The 15,019-nt window shown below is 33.3% G+C and overlaps 1 protein-coding gene across 4 annotated transcripts in view; it reads right to left on the minus strand.

The window, feature by feature from the left end:
- Positions 1 to 14,791, minus strand: part of LOC145291491 (sugar transporter SWEET1-like) — a 66,183-nt gene extending 51,392 nt beyond the window's left edge. Inside the window, exon 1 of one of the 4 annotated variants that reach the window (XM_080137390.1) lies at positions 14,510 to 14,791. The gene's annotated coding sequence lies outside the window, so the exon portion shown is untranslated. Of the gene's footprint in view, positions 1 to 14,505 lie in introns of all 4 variants that reach the window. The other 3 variants (XM_080137392.1, XM_080137391.1, XM_080137393.1) reach the window with 3 other exon arrangements.
- Positions 14,792 to 15,019: the final 228 nt, after the last annotated feature.

A 15,019-nucleotide genomic window follows, 5' to 3' on the forward strand; every position in this document is an offset into this window, starting at 1 on the left:
GATGTGATTGGGCTCACACACCTTTGCAGTGTATGTCTAGTTTTTTTTTTATATCATGGACATGAGAAGGGTGATTTTCAGATCTAAAGACAAAAATTATATAGAAATCAGTTAGTTACAACTTTTCAGAAAGTTTTATAAAAATCCAAGGCATCAATGTTTTTTTAATAAGCACAAAAGCGCCAATTTTAGCCATTTTAACTCGAAAGGCATCCTTAGGGGGGCAACTGGAGTCTTCCCGGAAAATCCGTTCTGTTACTTTTTACTCATATCATGTTTAATATTTGTGCAAAATTTTAAAATATTCCAAGGTGTACTTATTGAAAAAAGTGTGGACGGACAAACGGACAAGGGTGAATTTACAGGACCACCTTCCTTTTGTCAGGGGGACCAAAAAAAAAGAAGACTATATTAAGATCTTCTAGAGGTATGAAAAGAATGAATATCGAAGAACACATACATCTATCTCGGGAAGACTTCAAAAACTATTATTGGATCCCCCATCGTCTTGTCATTAAACAATGTGTATAAGTCACTGCAAAAAAAATGATTTTGCTTTTTTTTCTTAAGGATAGTAATTATATCATGAGGTATAAATCTATTATCTTTGGCTTTAATGCTAGTCCGTTCATCTCGAGTTTCATTCTTATGGATCATACTTATGGATCATGCTGAATGATTCATTTATGATATCTTGAATAAGCTCATTGAAAGGAAGAAACTTTGTAGAGATTTGGCTTTGTTCAGATTTCGAGGCATAAAGCTCTTCTCCTGCTAATGATAATATGGAAAAACACCTGTAAATAAAGCTTATTGTTTCATTTAGAATAAAGAGAATATATATCTTGAGACTAAAATAGTAATAAAATTAATTCTTTGATTCTTGCATAACTGAGTTAAAACATAAAACAATGAAATTATTCATTAATTCTTGTAAAATCATTTGATCTGTAAGTTTCTAAAATTATTCTTGATTGTATCAAAAAAAAAAAAAAAAAATTAACATTACTCCTATAAAACAAATATAATAATATATACAGCCGGAACAAACTCATCCATCCTTCTCATATATACAGCTAAAAATGAAGCGTGGGTAAGATTTTTTCTTGAGAAGAACCACCTGGCTTTTGCAAAAAAAGAAAAAAAAAAAAAAAAAAAAAACATTCATTCCCCTGTTTAGCATACAGAGAAAGTCATTAGCCTCCTTTGAGGCATCACTGAAACACAAAAATTCAGTCATTAGTTATATAAAAAACATGTATTCTTTGCTTTGGTAGCATCACTTAAAATTAATTTAATTTTAGGATAATAAGACGATATACCTTGAGACTAAAATAATAAAATTAATTCCTTGATTTTTGCATAACTTTAAGTTAAAACATAATAAAACAAAATTATTCATCAATTGTTGTAAAAGTTGTAACTTTATTCTTAATTGGGAAAAAAAATATTGTTTAACATTACTTCTATAAAACAAATGTGGGTAAGTTATTAGCTATATATATATATACATATTATATAAAAGGAACTTTGTGTGTATGTTTCTTATGGACTTGAAAATGGTTGTGCCGATTTTTATGAAATTTCACACGAAGGTACTTTATGTGCCTGGTAGAGTTCTTAGATAGAATTTGTATTGGAATATCTTCAATAAGTATCGACAATCGAAATAACTAGATAAAAGAAGAAACAGGCAATTTTGACCAAAGTTAACACCTTACACAGCCTAACATCAGAAGTGCATTTGAGAAATTTTATTACCACACAAACCAAAAGGCCTAACATAAAATCAACAGTAGGTTCTTTGATATGACAGAGGCGTGTTTGAAATGAATGTTTCTGTTTAGAGCACAAAAGAACTATAATACTTGACTTCTGCATTTTAAACATTAATCAAGCCATTATATAAAAAAATCATTTTATAAAATCAACAGTAGGTTCTCTACAGTGCAATGTAGACTACAATGTATTGCAGACAAAATCACTGTGGGGAGGCATGTGAAGTTTCCTCATGGTGCACCACAATGGATCCCCAACTAGAGCAGACAATCAATCGGTTTGATTGAATAATGGGCGATTTTACTGATTTTGATGACAATAAAAATATGGGAGTGCGAAATATTTGTTGATCATCATAAAATCCCAGTTAACGTTGTGTCTCCCTGCTAGTATATATATAAAAAAAAAACATGTAGTATTCTTTGCTCTGGTAGCATCACTGAAGGTTATAGCCTCAATTAAAATTAAATTTAAAAAACAAAGAAAAATTTTAAGGTTGGTTGGTTGTTTTTGTTTTACGGCATATCAACCCTTTTCGGGTTATTTAATGCCGAATACAAAGATTTTTTTAATAGAATATAGTTGTTGTTTTCACGTCAGTTTCTATTTAACCCATAGTTGGGACCCTAACAGGTACTACCACTCCGGGTCAGAGTGGACCTGGGAGCAATGGTAATTAAAGGGTGGCTCCACACTCCCCAAAGCCCACAAGCTGGGGCCTCACCACTGGATATAGTTTAAGGTCATATCCAGGACCCCCATTGAGGGACTTTTACCCTCTGCAGGGGGCAGTCGGCGTATTCTAATGCCCCACCAACAGGGCCAAAAATTTTAAGGAAGTTTAAATTCAACATGTACAATTGATGAATGAAAGGACATATTGTACAAGTGTTTAAGAAAGTACTGAATATTCATTACTTTTTTTTTTGCTCCTTTTTAGGGAGTATGTTGAAATTTGCTAGCTAGAGCACTGCTGATATATTGCAATATGTCAGGAGTTGTCCTTTGAACGGAAGTTTTTTTTTTTTTTCATATACGCATGTGTGACATGCATTGTTTCATTTGAAAAAGGTGTGCCAAATTCAGTTTCCAATGATGATTTTGTTGTGAAAGGATATGTAATACCACGGCCACCGCTCGGTAGCCACGGTAATATGCGTCTCTAATCAAGGGAATTTTCCCGCCTTAACCTACAGATAACATTCTTGGGAACTCATGCTTCTGTGGCTGAATCCCCTTTATGGGAAGCTTGAATTAATTCTCAGTTGGGGGATTAATAAGAAAAGAATACTAGTTCGGCTTAATTTCTGTCATCAAATATTGAACCTTAAACTTCTATATTGAACCTTTTAACTTTGCAGCGATACGTATAATTGCTAGTCAACTAAATTCTTGAATTGCCTTAGTCAAAAAGAATTACCTGGGATATCAATATCAGCTCACAATGCATGCTGAGACAATGTTTTTGCAATACTGACTGAATTGAGAGAGCCTATCAAGATAACTTGCAAATTTCGTGTTTTTAAGTAGTCTTTTACCTCTGTAAAATTAATTCTTCAGAAAAAGAAGACAAAATTTGGTAAATGTTACCTTACACTACAATAGAACACAGACCATTCTAATTTGTTTTTTTTAGTGGTATTCGAGGTCGCTGACAATGAATCTGATAATCAAACTTGCCACAAATTTACAGTTTGCATGGTATGAACCCCTAGACCTTGGGACTATTTTGTGCCATTTCACCACCTTCAGTAGTGTTTTTCTTACATGATACATTTGCGTGCGAATGGGCATAGTGGAATGTCTTATCACACTGCATAGGAATCTTTCAAATAAAAAAGTTAAAAAAAAAAAAAAAAAAAAAAAAAAGCGGTTCATTTTTTTTTTCCATATTACATAGTTTTTAATGCTTTTCTAATTGATCAAAAAATAAAGTTTCAAAGTTTAAAGCGTCCCCACCCCAATGTAAACAGAATTTTTGTGAAATGGTAAATGTTGGCGCGTTACTTACAGAAAAGCAGTTAATTAAACTGCAGAAGCACCTGTTAATGGAATACCCCCCACCCAAAAAAAAAGAACGAAAAACATGTTTGGTGATTATGTTTTTGTAAACCGCCTGTGAAAACTTTTTTTAGATCAATTAAAAAGCATTAAAACTACTTAAGGCAAAAAAAATAAATAAACAAACCACATTTTTTTTTAAAAAAACTTTTTGAAATGACCGCTTAAAGATTCCAGTATACCAAGATTCCTATGTGATGTGATAAGACACCCCACTACGCCCGTTTGCATGCGAACGCATCATGTAAGAAAAACACTACCGAAGGCGGTGAAATGGCACAAAATAGTCCCAAGGTGTAGGGGTTCATACCATGCAAACGGTAAATTTGCGGCGGGTTTGATTATCAGATTCGTTGTCAGCGACCTCGAATACCCCTAAAAACAAATTAGAGTGGTCGTGTCCTGTTGTAGTGTTAAGGTAACATTTATTATAAATATTTATAGAAATCCACCCAATAAATACCACAGTGACACTTTTTCGGTTTGCTGTCTATAGCAAAAATAAATAAATAATGCCGGTTAAATATACTATAGTTTTATTTCTTCTAATTAAATAATAGTACTTGTACAGTTTAATCAAGACATTAAAAAATGAAATGCAATAAGTTTTCAGACGTACCTCTCCACCATACAATATATTGATACTCTGCAGCTGACTGACCGGGATAGCTTCCGTACATCTGATCTACCCCTGCATTCCATGTTTAAAAAGGATGTGTCCTCTATAGTATCAGATCTGACCAAATGGTTAATGGTAGGCATAGACCGATTCATACCATCCAAAAAATTCCAACAAAACCTAACAGCCAGCCATGGTTCTCCCCTGAATGTGCTGCTGCCATCGCACACAGAAATCACTTTTTCCATAGTTACCAACATAATATAATAGATGCTCTGAGACTAAAGCTGCTTTCAGGACTGCCAGCAACCACTGTAAAAGAGTAATAAAAAATGCAAGGGAGCTATATGCTCAGTCCGTTAAATCTAAAGTAGCTGAGCAGCGGCTTGGTTCCCACAAGTTTTGGCAAATAGCAAACAGGATCCTGAACAGAAACGTGCATTCTATCCCAACCATCATCAATGGACCTGAGGTCATTTTGTCAGCATCAGACAAGGCCAAACTATTTGCAAAGAACTTTGCAGCTAATTGTACCCTATGCGACCAAGGCCATCAACTCTCCGTATGTCCTCCTATAACAGACAGCACGCTATGCAAGATACAAATATCTATGCCCAAGCTAATCAAGAACCTTGATTCCAGTAAAGTAACTGACCCTCATGGCATTCCAATTATAGTGTTGAAAAAGCTTCAACCAGAACTTGCCCCCATACTTACAAAAGCATTGCCTTAAGGAGAAGTGCTTTCCAACACCCTGGAAAACCTCATCAGTATGCCCTGTATTTATGAATTCAGGTGATAAGTCATCTCCCTCTCAATACAGACCAATAAGTCTCCTGTGTGTCATGAGTAAGCTGCTGGAATCCATATTAGAGAAGTAGTCAACCACCTCAGCAGAAATAACCTTCTTAGTGACATGCAATATGGTTTCCATTCTGCTAGATCTACAGCTGATGTGCTAATGGTTATATCTCATAAGATTAGCAAATCTCTCGACAAAGGCTTCCTTTCTAGGGCAATTGCTCTTGACATATCAAAGGCCTTCGATAAGGTATGGCATAAAGGCCTACTTCACAAGATTTCCAGCTACTATAACTGGAAATATTTTCTCAATCATTAAATCATTTCTCTCTGATAGGCTCATAAGAGTAGTAGTTGATGGGCAAAAATCAGAGGCCCACAGTATTAATGCTGGAGTCCCTCAGGGATCCATCCTGGGCCCAACTCTCTTCCTGATCTACATCAATGATCTCCCAAAACACATAAATCATTCGTTGATATCTATGCTGATGACACGACCATCTATGGCAACACATCAAAGGCCGTAAATGACAAAGTTCTCTCTGATTCTCTCTCTTCTGATCTTGAGTGCGTGGTACATTGAGGGGGGAGAGATGGCTGGTTACTTTTAATGCATCTAAAACCAAGCTCCTATCTTTACATCATCAACGCTCTAATCCCCATCTGGCATCAATTGAAATGGATAGCTCTCGTCTAGGGGAGGCTCCATGTTTTGACAAGCTTCTGGGTTTGACCTTTACTCCTGATCTGAAATGGAACACATACATCAAGTCTGTTGCCAAGGTCACTGGGAAAATGGTGGGATCCTTATACCGCTCCAGAAAACATCTCTCTGCTGATACAATTCTCTATCTGTATAAAAGCCAAGTACATCAAAGGATGGAGTACTGAGAAGAGACGTTGTGAGCCTGTCTTTGTTTTATCGTTATTTCCATGGGAAGTGCTCATCTGAGCTCCAATCTCTGGTCCCCTCTCGCCAATCTTTCACGATAAACACCCGTCTATCTGAAACCAGTGTCATTAATTTTCCTCACTCTTTATCTGTGCCTAAATCAAAACGTTGATTCCATGAACAAAGCTTCTTTCTTATAAGTGCACACCTGTGGAACTCTCTTCCGTTTGCCTGTTTCCCACCTGACTACAACTTTGATGTCTTCAAGTCCAACATAAACAAATCCTGATGAATCGCCCCTTAAGTAAGACACTTTATCAAATCTCCAATACTAACGATTACTACTATACTATCCCATTACACGCAATAACCCTTATCCCCGAATGGCTTCCGGGCCTTGATAAGTGGTGACCTCCATGTAAAAAAAAAATGAAAATATCGAAAAAAGGTTATATTGTACGTATCCGTTTTTGACTGAAGATCTCAAAAAAAAATTTCACTTAATTTGATCGAGTAGTTTTCTTGTTTTTTGTTTTTTTACAGTGGAAAACACGTTTTTATGACAGCGCGTTGAAGGTAAGCATCTTTGAAGTTTTTGAACACGCCACGGGGAGATATCTCAGTTTAAATTGCAGACACTCCCTTTCCATCTTTAATACTAGCTTTTATTCCTAAAAATCGAAACAAACATGACTATCTTTTGCTCGGTATCATAACAAATTGTTTTTTCGCTGTAAAAAAAATAAATAAAAATAATAAAAATACTAGATGAAATTCAGTGAATTTTTTTTTTTTGGAGAACTTCATTCCAAAACGGATACGTACAATATAACCTTTTTCGATATTTTCATTTTTTTAAATGTCTTGATTCAACTGTACAGTACCTAAATAATTAAATCAAAAACAACGTGACGCCAGACAGGAGGAGGGGGAGGGCACCAGACGTTCATTTTGGTACTTTCACTACGTTTATCCTTTTTAATGAATGATAAAATTTTTTGAATTAAACAGCCAGAAAATTACAAAACATGTTTCAAGAAGCTCAATATTAATTTAAAAATTAAAGCTAATGGATGCAATTTCGAAACACAAAATGAAAACGGACTACAATTTAACGAAGACATTTTCGGCTGACACCGCTTGATGTAAATCAGTTAATTTGCATACATTTTTAAATTCAATTTTGGGCAAACCAGAATATAATTTACGTTTGTTTTTATGTAAATAAACACTTTAAAATAAGTTAAAACACAAACACTTTTCCGTGTAGATAAGATAAAAGAGTGGCTATCGTAATAAAAAAAAAAATTGCTAAATTTAATTTTTACAGTATTTTTTGTTTATTAAACTGTTAGGTGAAAGTAGATTTGCAAACATTAATAAATAAAATCTGTGCAACTGCAAGACGTGGCAAATCAAAAAACGTAAGCGACCGAAAACAGTCTTAAAGATCAGAAATGGAAATCGGTCACAGGGATTCTTTTGACTGAACCATTTTGTGTTATTATAGTAATTAACAAGAAATATTTAAATGACTGAACCATTTTGTGTTATTATAGTACTTAACAAGAAATATTTAAACGCAAAAAAAAAAGAAAAAAAAAAAGATGCACGTATGAAAGCGGTACCCCCTGTGTATTTTTATTTTCGTTCCCCCCCTTCCCCAATTTTTTTCAGCGGATTATTATCGAATAGACAATAATCTACCAGATTATAAAAAAATTTGTTGAAAAAAACAAAACAAAACAAAATATTTAAATATTTGTAAGGGGTGCTCAGTTTCTAATCCAACGTTCTAGTAAATCGATCACCCATTTTAGAATCACTCGATGTTTTTAGGTAAAAATTCACGAATTTAGCCTTTTTCCTTCAGCAGTTTAGTCCCTTTTAAAATTTCGCTTTTTAAAATAATCTAAAAAAAAAAAAAAAAAAAAAAAAAAAAAAAAAAAAAAAGGCTAAACTGCTTAAAAAGGCTAAATTTGCAAAATTTGGCCTAAAAACATCAAGTCATTCTAAAATGGGTGATCGAATCGATCGTTGGATTAGAAACTGAGAACCCCCGATGTGCGCCCTAAAAATATGTATGTACATTAAGGGAATGAAAAGTAGCAATATTCGTAAATGAGCATAAAGGCCATTGAATCAGACTTCTGCTTACTTTATTAAGTTTTTAATCAATTACTTCGTATATTTTTTCTAATAAAAATACAATTTCCTGATAAAATTTATATAAATCTGACATTTTCATATATATTATTACATTTCATTATAAATCTGATGACGTTTAAATATATAAACAATTGATTTTAAAACTTACGGAAATCAGGTTCAATGGTTGGCATCTCTGCTCATTTAACGCAATATTAAAACGAGCTCAAATATTTTAATTTTTTTCCAGTTGGTGTTTCTACAAGATTCGAACCGAACAAAATTGACTTTTTCCCCAAACCTAGAACTAAGTTTAGTTTTATGTCACAATAAAAAAAAAATAAAAAAAAATGGTTCGGTTCAAATTCTGTAGAAGTACAACCATTTTTCTTAATCGTTATTTTCTTAATGAGATAATACATGTCAAAGTTTTCTAACTGTACTGTACGGATTGTAGTAAATATGTGGTGTCCATATAGTTCTGCCTATAGGCAGAACTATATGGACTGCCAAAATTCACCACAGAATTACCCCACCCTATATGTAACACGATGTAACTTTATTATAAATGAATATTATCAGTATAACTTTTGTACTATTTAAAAGAAGAAGGGCAAAATAAACCAGTAATAATTAAAAAAAATTTTTTTCATCGAACGAAAATAATGAAATTGCGAGACAAAAATCGTGTTTACATAATTGGCGCTAAAATAACGTTCCCATGTAGTAGATATTCCAAACGTGAAAACAATGCCCGTATTTAATAAATCTAGCAAAAATCAACTAATGGTCAGATTTTCGTGAAATTTTCTATACTTATCCATTTTAGAATGAAATTACATATAAAATGCAGTTTTCGTAAAATATACGAAGGGAAATATTTTTTTAGTGCGTGCCCCCCCCTATTTACTTTTTCGAAATTTGAACAAAATATATTTAAATCTATCGAAATTTCTATTTGTTATGAAACATAAGAGTTCAAATAAGTAAAGAATATTTATTTTTTTAAATCTAAAATATTGAACAAAAATTTACCTTGAAGTTGCATATATTGATATAAACTTACTATTATTATGTTTTTTAAATAGCGTTTTTTTTTTCGAATTAATATATACTATAATCAGTTGACTTGCCAAGAAAAAGAAACTTCGTAAACATTAATTAATTTTTAAAAGATTAAAACGATTAAAATTCCATTATTTCAAAATGTTCCGTTACAACATAGATTTTTAATTGTTTAAATTTTAATATAAACATATGGCTCTTGTCAGCTATTTTATCGCCAGATTAAAACCAATTTGAATATATTATTGCACAAATATTACGCATTTTGTTGCCCCCCTTCTAATTTTTTGTCTCTTTTTACCGAACAAAATATGGAACCCCGTAGGTAACCAAATGAACATTCAGTAAAACCGTATTTCATATACAAATGTTTATAATATTATTAATCCTTAAACTGTGTAAATCTTAAAACCTAACAAAATTATAACAAAGATCAATTATTAATTGATAAACAAAGGTTTTAAAAAAATCATTAAGCCGCTTTTACTTTTCCATAGTTCGTATAGTTAACACAAATCTGACGTCACGGAAACATGCGGTCCATTTTTCACAATCGTTTGGCAGTCGCTAAGGCTCTGGTAACGAATTATGACAACAGACAACAAATCACACAATATTAAACTCGGATTCCTAAAACAGAAAAATAAATAAATAAACCTTTCCGATTTATTTACTTTGTATTTATTTTCTTAGAGCGGTTGCTGCATTGTGCATTTCTTTTTTTATTTTTGTAATTATCGTTTTCTGTTGTTAAGACTTACCGGTGAAACAACATTACGTGCTTGTTAAGATATAGTCGACAGATCGATGTTCCTTTTTTTTTTTTTTTTTTTTTTAAATATGTCATTTTAAGCAAAAACAATATTACACGTACTTAATTGCCATGCCGGAAATAGTAATATATCAAAAAATTACGAAAATTAATCGAGTAGAAAATTAAAGTTAAAAGTAATTTTTATAGAAAATTATGTAAAATCGCATTTTTCTTTCGGAGACTAAACACAGGGGCCATAACTCTGAAACGAATATTTTAGATTATTTCTGGCCTGGCTGCAATATTTGTTGTCTATAGTATATATCATAAGTGAAGGTTATTAGTCACCCGACTAGGGTATTAAGATCATATGCTAAAGTTTTGATCCTCTTCTGTCGCAGAGTTTCAAGTAACACTTAGTAATTTACACGAAAAATATGAGGGTAGGGTCACTGGCTCAGTAGGAAAACCTATATTGGTATAGGTCTTTGTGGTTCCTCCATTCTGCAGTTAGGCATGACTTGAAAGCATTTACTGAGGGGGCACTGATGGTGTGAGAACTTAACCTGTTTCAAATAGGAGCCACTCTACTAGAGAAGAAGTGGCCATGGGAGCCAGGATGATGCTGGATCTGCATCTTCAGATTCAGATTCCCTGCTGGAGCGAACAAGTTGTTGCCACAGTTGGGACAAGGTCTGTTAAAGCAGAAAATATTAAATTAAAATCCTTAATTATTTTGTAGACCTGTAAGATATTGGCAAGCTGTCTGCAGAATTCTAGAGTAGGAAGTTTGAGATAGGCGAGGCGTTCAGAGTAGGGCAAATCGGCCTTGTGCAAGTTTAGTTGCTCTATGCTGGACCCTTTCCAGCGTGTCCTTTTTCTTTTTTAACCTCGGGCACCAGACGACAGAAGCATATTCCAAGTGTGGGCAGACTAGAGACTTATAAAGAAGCAGGACAGATGTTGTATCCTGAGTTTTAAATTTGTATTTGATGGCTTTGAGAATCTGGTTGGCTTTGTTGACCTGGAATTCAACATGCTGAGTGAAGGGAAGGACAGCTTTCGGTCAATGATTACACCAAGATCCTTCTTCTCATTGGTTTCTTTTAAGAGTGCAGCAGCTTCCATCGTTATACATCATGGTGTATGAATGGTTGGGATTGTTATTACCTAAATGCATTGATGTACATTTCTCAGGATGGAACTGCATACACATGATGTTCGCCCAGGATTGAAGTTGGTTAGGGTTACTCTGCAGATTGGAGTGCTGGGTATCCTGTAACTCAGTAATGACTTGAAAAATCTTAGTGTCATCAGCAAATACGAGAACAAAACTCTCCAGCATCTCTGGAATATCAGTAAGGAAGAGTATGAAGAACAGTGGATCAAGAACAGAACCCCGTGGCACACCACTGGTCACAGTAGCCTCATCAGAACAAATTCCATTGACATTGTGAGAAAACTACGAACCTACTGTAGCATATAATCCCAAATTCCGAAGGTACTCAATTGTGCGAGGAGTCACTCATGAGGGACAGTGTCAAAGGCCTTAGCGCAATCCAGAAAGATGACATCAACTGGTAAATTATGACTTAGTGCCTCTGTCCAGAGGTTAATGACGGTAGACTTGCAAGAAATAATACTACATTGCTGTTCACAAAATTGTTTTTCTTGAGGTGGTCAGTAATGTCTTCGAATATTAGCCGTTCCAAGATCTTGCTAACAACTGATGTGAGGGAGACTTGTCTGTAACTGGCCGGGTTGGAAATACTTTCTTAAAAATAGGGGTTATAATGGCAGACTTCCACTGACAAGGTACATATCCATTGGCGAGACTGGTATTGAACAGGATGCAGAAAGGAGTAATAAGGATGTGGACCAATTCCTTAAGGATCCACGGGTGTATATGGTCTGGACCTGGTGACTTGTCGGTCCTGATGGATTGTAGAACTTCTCGAACCATTATTAGCGATGATAGATTTTTGGTGCTTGTACACTTTTGCCTCCGCGCTATTTTTAGTTTTTTTTTCAGGTTAAATTCAAGCTTCACGATATTTTTTTTATTATTAAATTGTTAGGTGGAAGCACAGAATAGTTACAAAACACCCTCCCCATGTTAAGAATGGCTTTCAAAATAATAACGTCATTATTTCAGCACGGTGGAAAAAATGCACAAGTACCGAATTTTTTTTTATTTATTTATCAAAAACTCAATAGCAGTTGTTCTACTCGATGAATTTTCGTAATTTTTTGATATATTACCATTTTCGATATGACAATTAATTTGTTTTTGCGGTGCTAGTGCACTTACTGATTCGCGCTATTGTTTAAATCGTATTTCCAAGTTTAATTAAAGTTTTATATGTTTTTATTTATTTATTTAATTGTAAGGTTAAAGTATAGAATAGGTACAAAACACCCTCCCATGTTAAGAATGGCTTTTTAAATAATAACGTTATTATTTCAGCACGGATCAATAAGTGCACTGCAGCCACTGCACTACTACTGCAGTAGTGCACTAGTACCGTTTTTACTTAAAATGATATATTTAAAAAATCGATTAGTCGACTATATATAAACAAGCACCCAACATTATTTTATCGGTTAATTAGTTTTAGTTTTATTACAATTTCGTCCAATTAATAATTTAAATCATCCAATAATATCATAATAACATACAGTATTGTTTGGTCATCAAATTATTAACTGAACATGAATAAAGTTGTTATAAAGCTGTAAAGCTTAAAGCTGAAATATTCAATATAATTTTTACTCGAAATGAAACCCCAATGTCGTAGGTTTAACTAAAATCGAAATTAAACAAGGATACAGCTAATAACTGTCACCAATCGGTTGAAAAAGTAATTTTTTAACCGATCTGTAATTAGCTGTATTTTTGTTTACTTTTCGAGTTTTGAGTTGTTTTACAACATCGCGGTTTCACTTCGAGTAAAATATGTCGGGTTTACAAGACTCAGAAGGCAACAAGAAAAATGTAAGCGCTTTGAAATAATTTAAATAGAAAAAAAAAAAAAAAAACACATGTAGGAAGTAGAAAAGTAACTTTTCTTGCCTTTGGTACACGTTTTTTGCTAACTTTTTACTCTGTTGGAAATTGTTAAAAATCGACAATTTGTTATGTTATTTCCAATTGTTTTCTAGTGTTATTTCTTTAATCAATTGATTTGACGATCGCACAAAAATAAAAAAATAAAATACTGATAAAAACACGTCACTGGTCGTGCGAAAATGTAATGTTCTACCAGTATTGTTCAATTTTCGGTTTTTGAGCGACTATCGAGGCTTGACTTTGGCTAGAATAAAACCACGATTTTTGTTTTTCAAGTAAAAAAAAATAAATTAAATAAGTTAAAACACAAAAAAAACTTATCCAGGTAAGTAGAAGCTTAAGTAGCTGGCATTTGGTAACAGTTATTTGTTGAGCATATTTTTCACTCCGTTTTTTTTTTTTTTTTCTACCTATTCTTTGAAGATCACTAAAAAAATACAATTCAACAATATAAGTAGAAACAAATAAAATGCAACGTAAATAAATCATTAGGGTGTTTGTGTTTTCCTTTTAGGAACCCGTGTTTCATTTTGTGTGATCAACATCCAGCTGCTCTAAGTCGTTGGCGGATTTATTGGACCAATATGGGCAGCCATGGGGGCGAATCTATACAAGCACCAAAAGTTTAGTCCAACAACAACAACAACCTGTTGATAGTGTTTATTTTTTGTAAATCAATTTAAAACAGAAAATCATTTTAAAAATTGAACAACGAAAAATAAATTCATTTTTTTTTCCTCTCAAAGACTGAAATTCTTGAATAAAAATATTTTTTGCTAACTGTGCATTTTTTGTTTTACAGCTTGGAAATGTTAAATATTTCAAATTAATAGCGATTAAATCAAGGCTAAATATTGTCATCGATGTTGGCAGAGATAAAAGCTCAACTAAAAAGCTGTTACAAACAATAAAATAACACAAATAATGATTCTTTTCAGAAGAAAACAATGAAATCAAAAACAAATTTACGGACGAATAAATAAATCATGGCGTTCATCACAAACAAACAAAAACAATTGATCAAAAAAAAAAAATAATTAAAATTAAAAACGATTTAATTTTATACTTGAATAATAACACAAGTGTTTGTAATTGATTCCATAAAATATTTTTTTTTTACTTTAAATTACTTTTTCTCCGTGTTTAATAAATTTTGCTTTTTTTCCTCCCTTAAAATAAATGGATTTCTACAAAAACGTTGTTATTGTTTGAAGGAGCTGCGAGATGTTTGTATTATAAGGTTAACGGTATGGCGATTTCAGACTAATGATTTCGAAATAAAACAAAAATCGAGAGAAAGGATTTTAAAAACAAACCTACCACTCCTGTTGTAGTTGAAGAGAAACTGAAATAGTCATCTCTGAAATACTTGTTACTCAAAAAACAACATGGTCGTAAAGTCTCCACGTCACTTAAAACACTATCACCGCTGAACCAACGAATTCTACAAGGAAAAAAAAAAAAAAAACTACGGTGGCACATACAGGCAATGATAAACCGGTTTTAACCAAACTTCAGTAGCTATTTCTTTTCTTTTTAATCATAAATGTTAATAAAATCGTGTGACCACTTTGCTTACTGTTTGCTTATGTGTGCGTGTTTCTCGTATCTACGTTACTTTTACATTACTATTCCTTTTCTATATTTACGAAAATCGATTCCCGACTGTACCAGCATGCAGAAATGCAAATATCATAGGAACAAACATCTTGCTCCACAACTCCCCATTTAGGATGCCCCCCCCTCTATAAATCTGTTCCCTCATAGTGGGCTGTTACGGCTAAATGGTAATATGCCCTGTTGGAGATAATTAAAGCATTTCTTTATAAA

The sequence above is a fragment of the Euprymna scolopes genome, chromosome 12, assembly GCF_053919585.1.
Source record: "Euprymna scolopes isolate OS-2025 chromosome 12, ASM5391958v1, whole genome shotgun sequence".
NCBI classification, from domain to species: Eukaryota; Metazoa; Mollusca; class Cephalopoda; order Sepiida; family Sepiolidae; genus Euprymna; species Euprymna scolopes.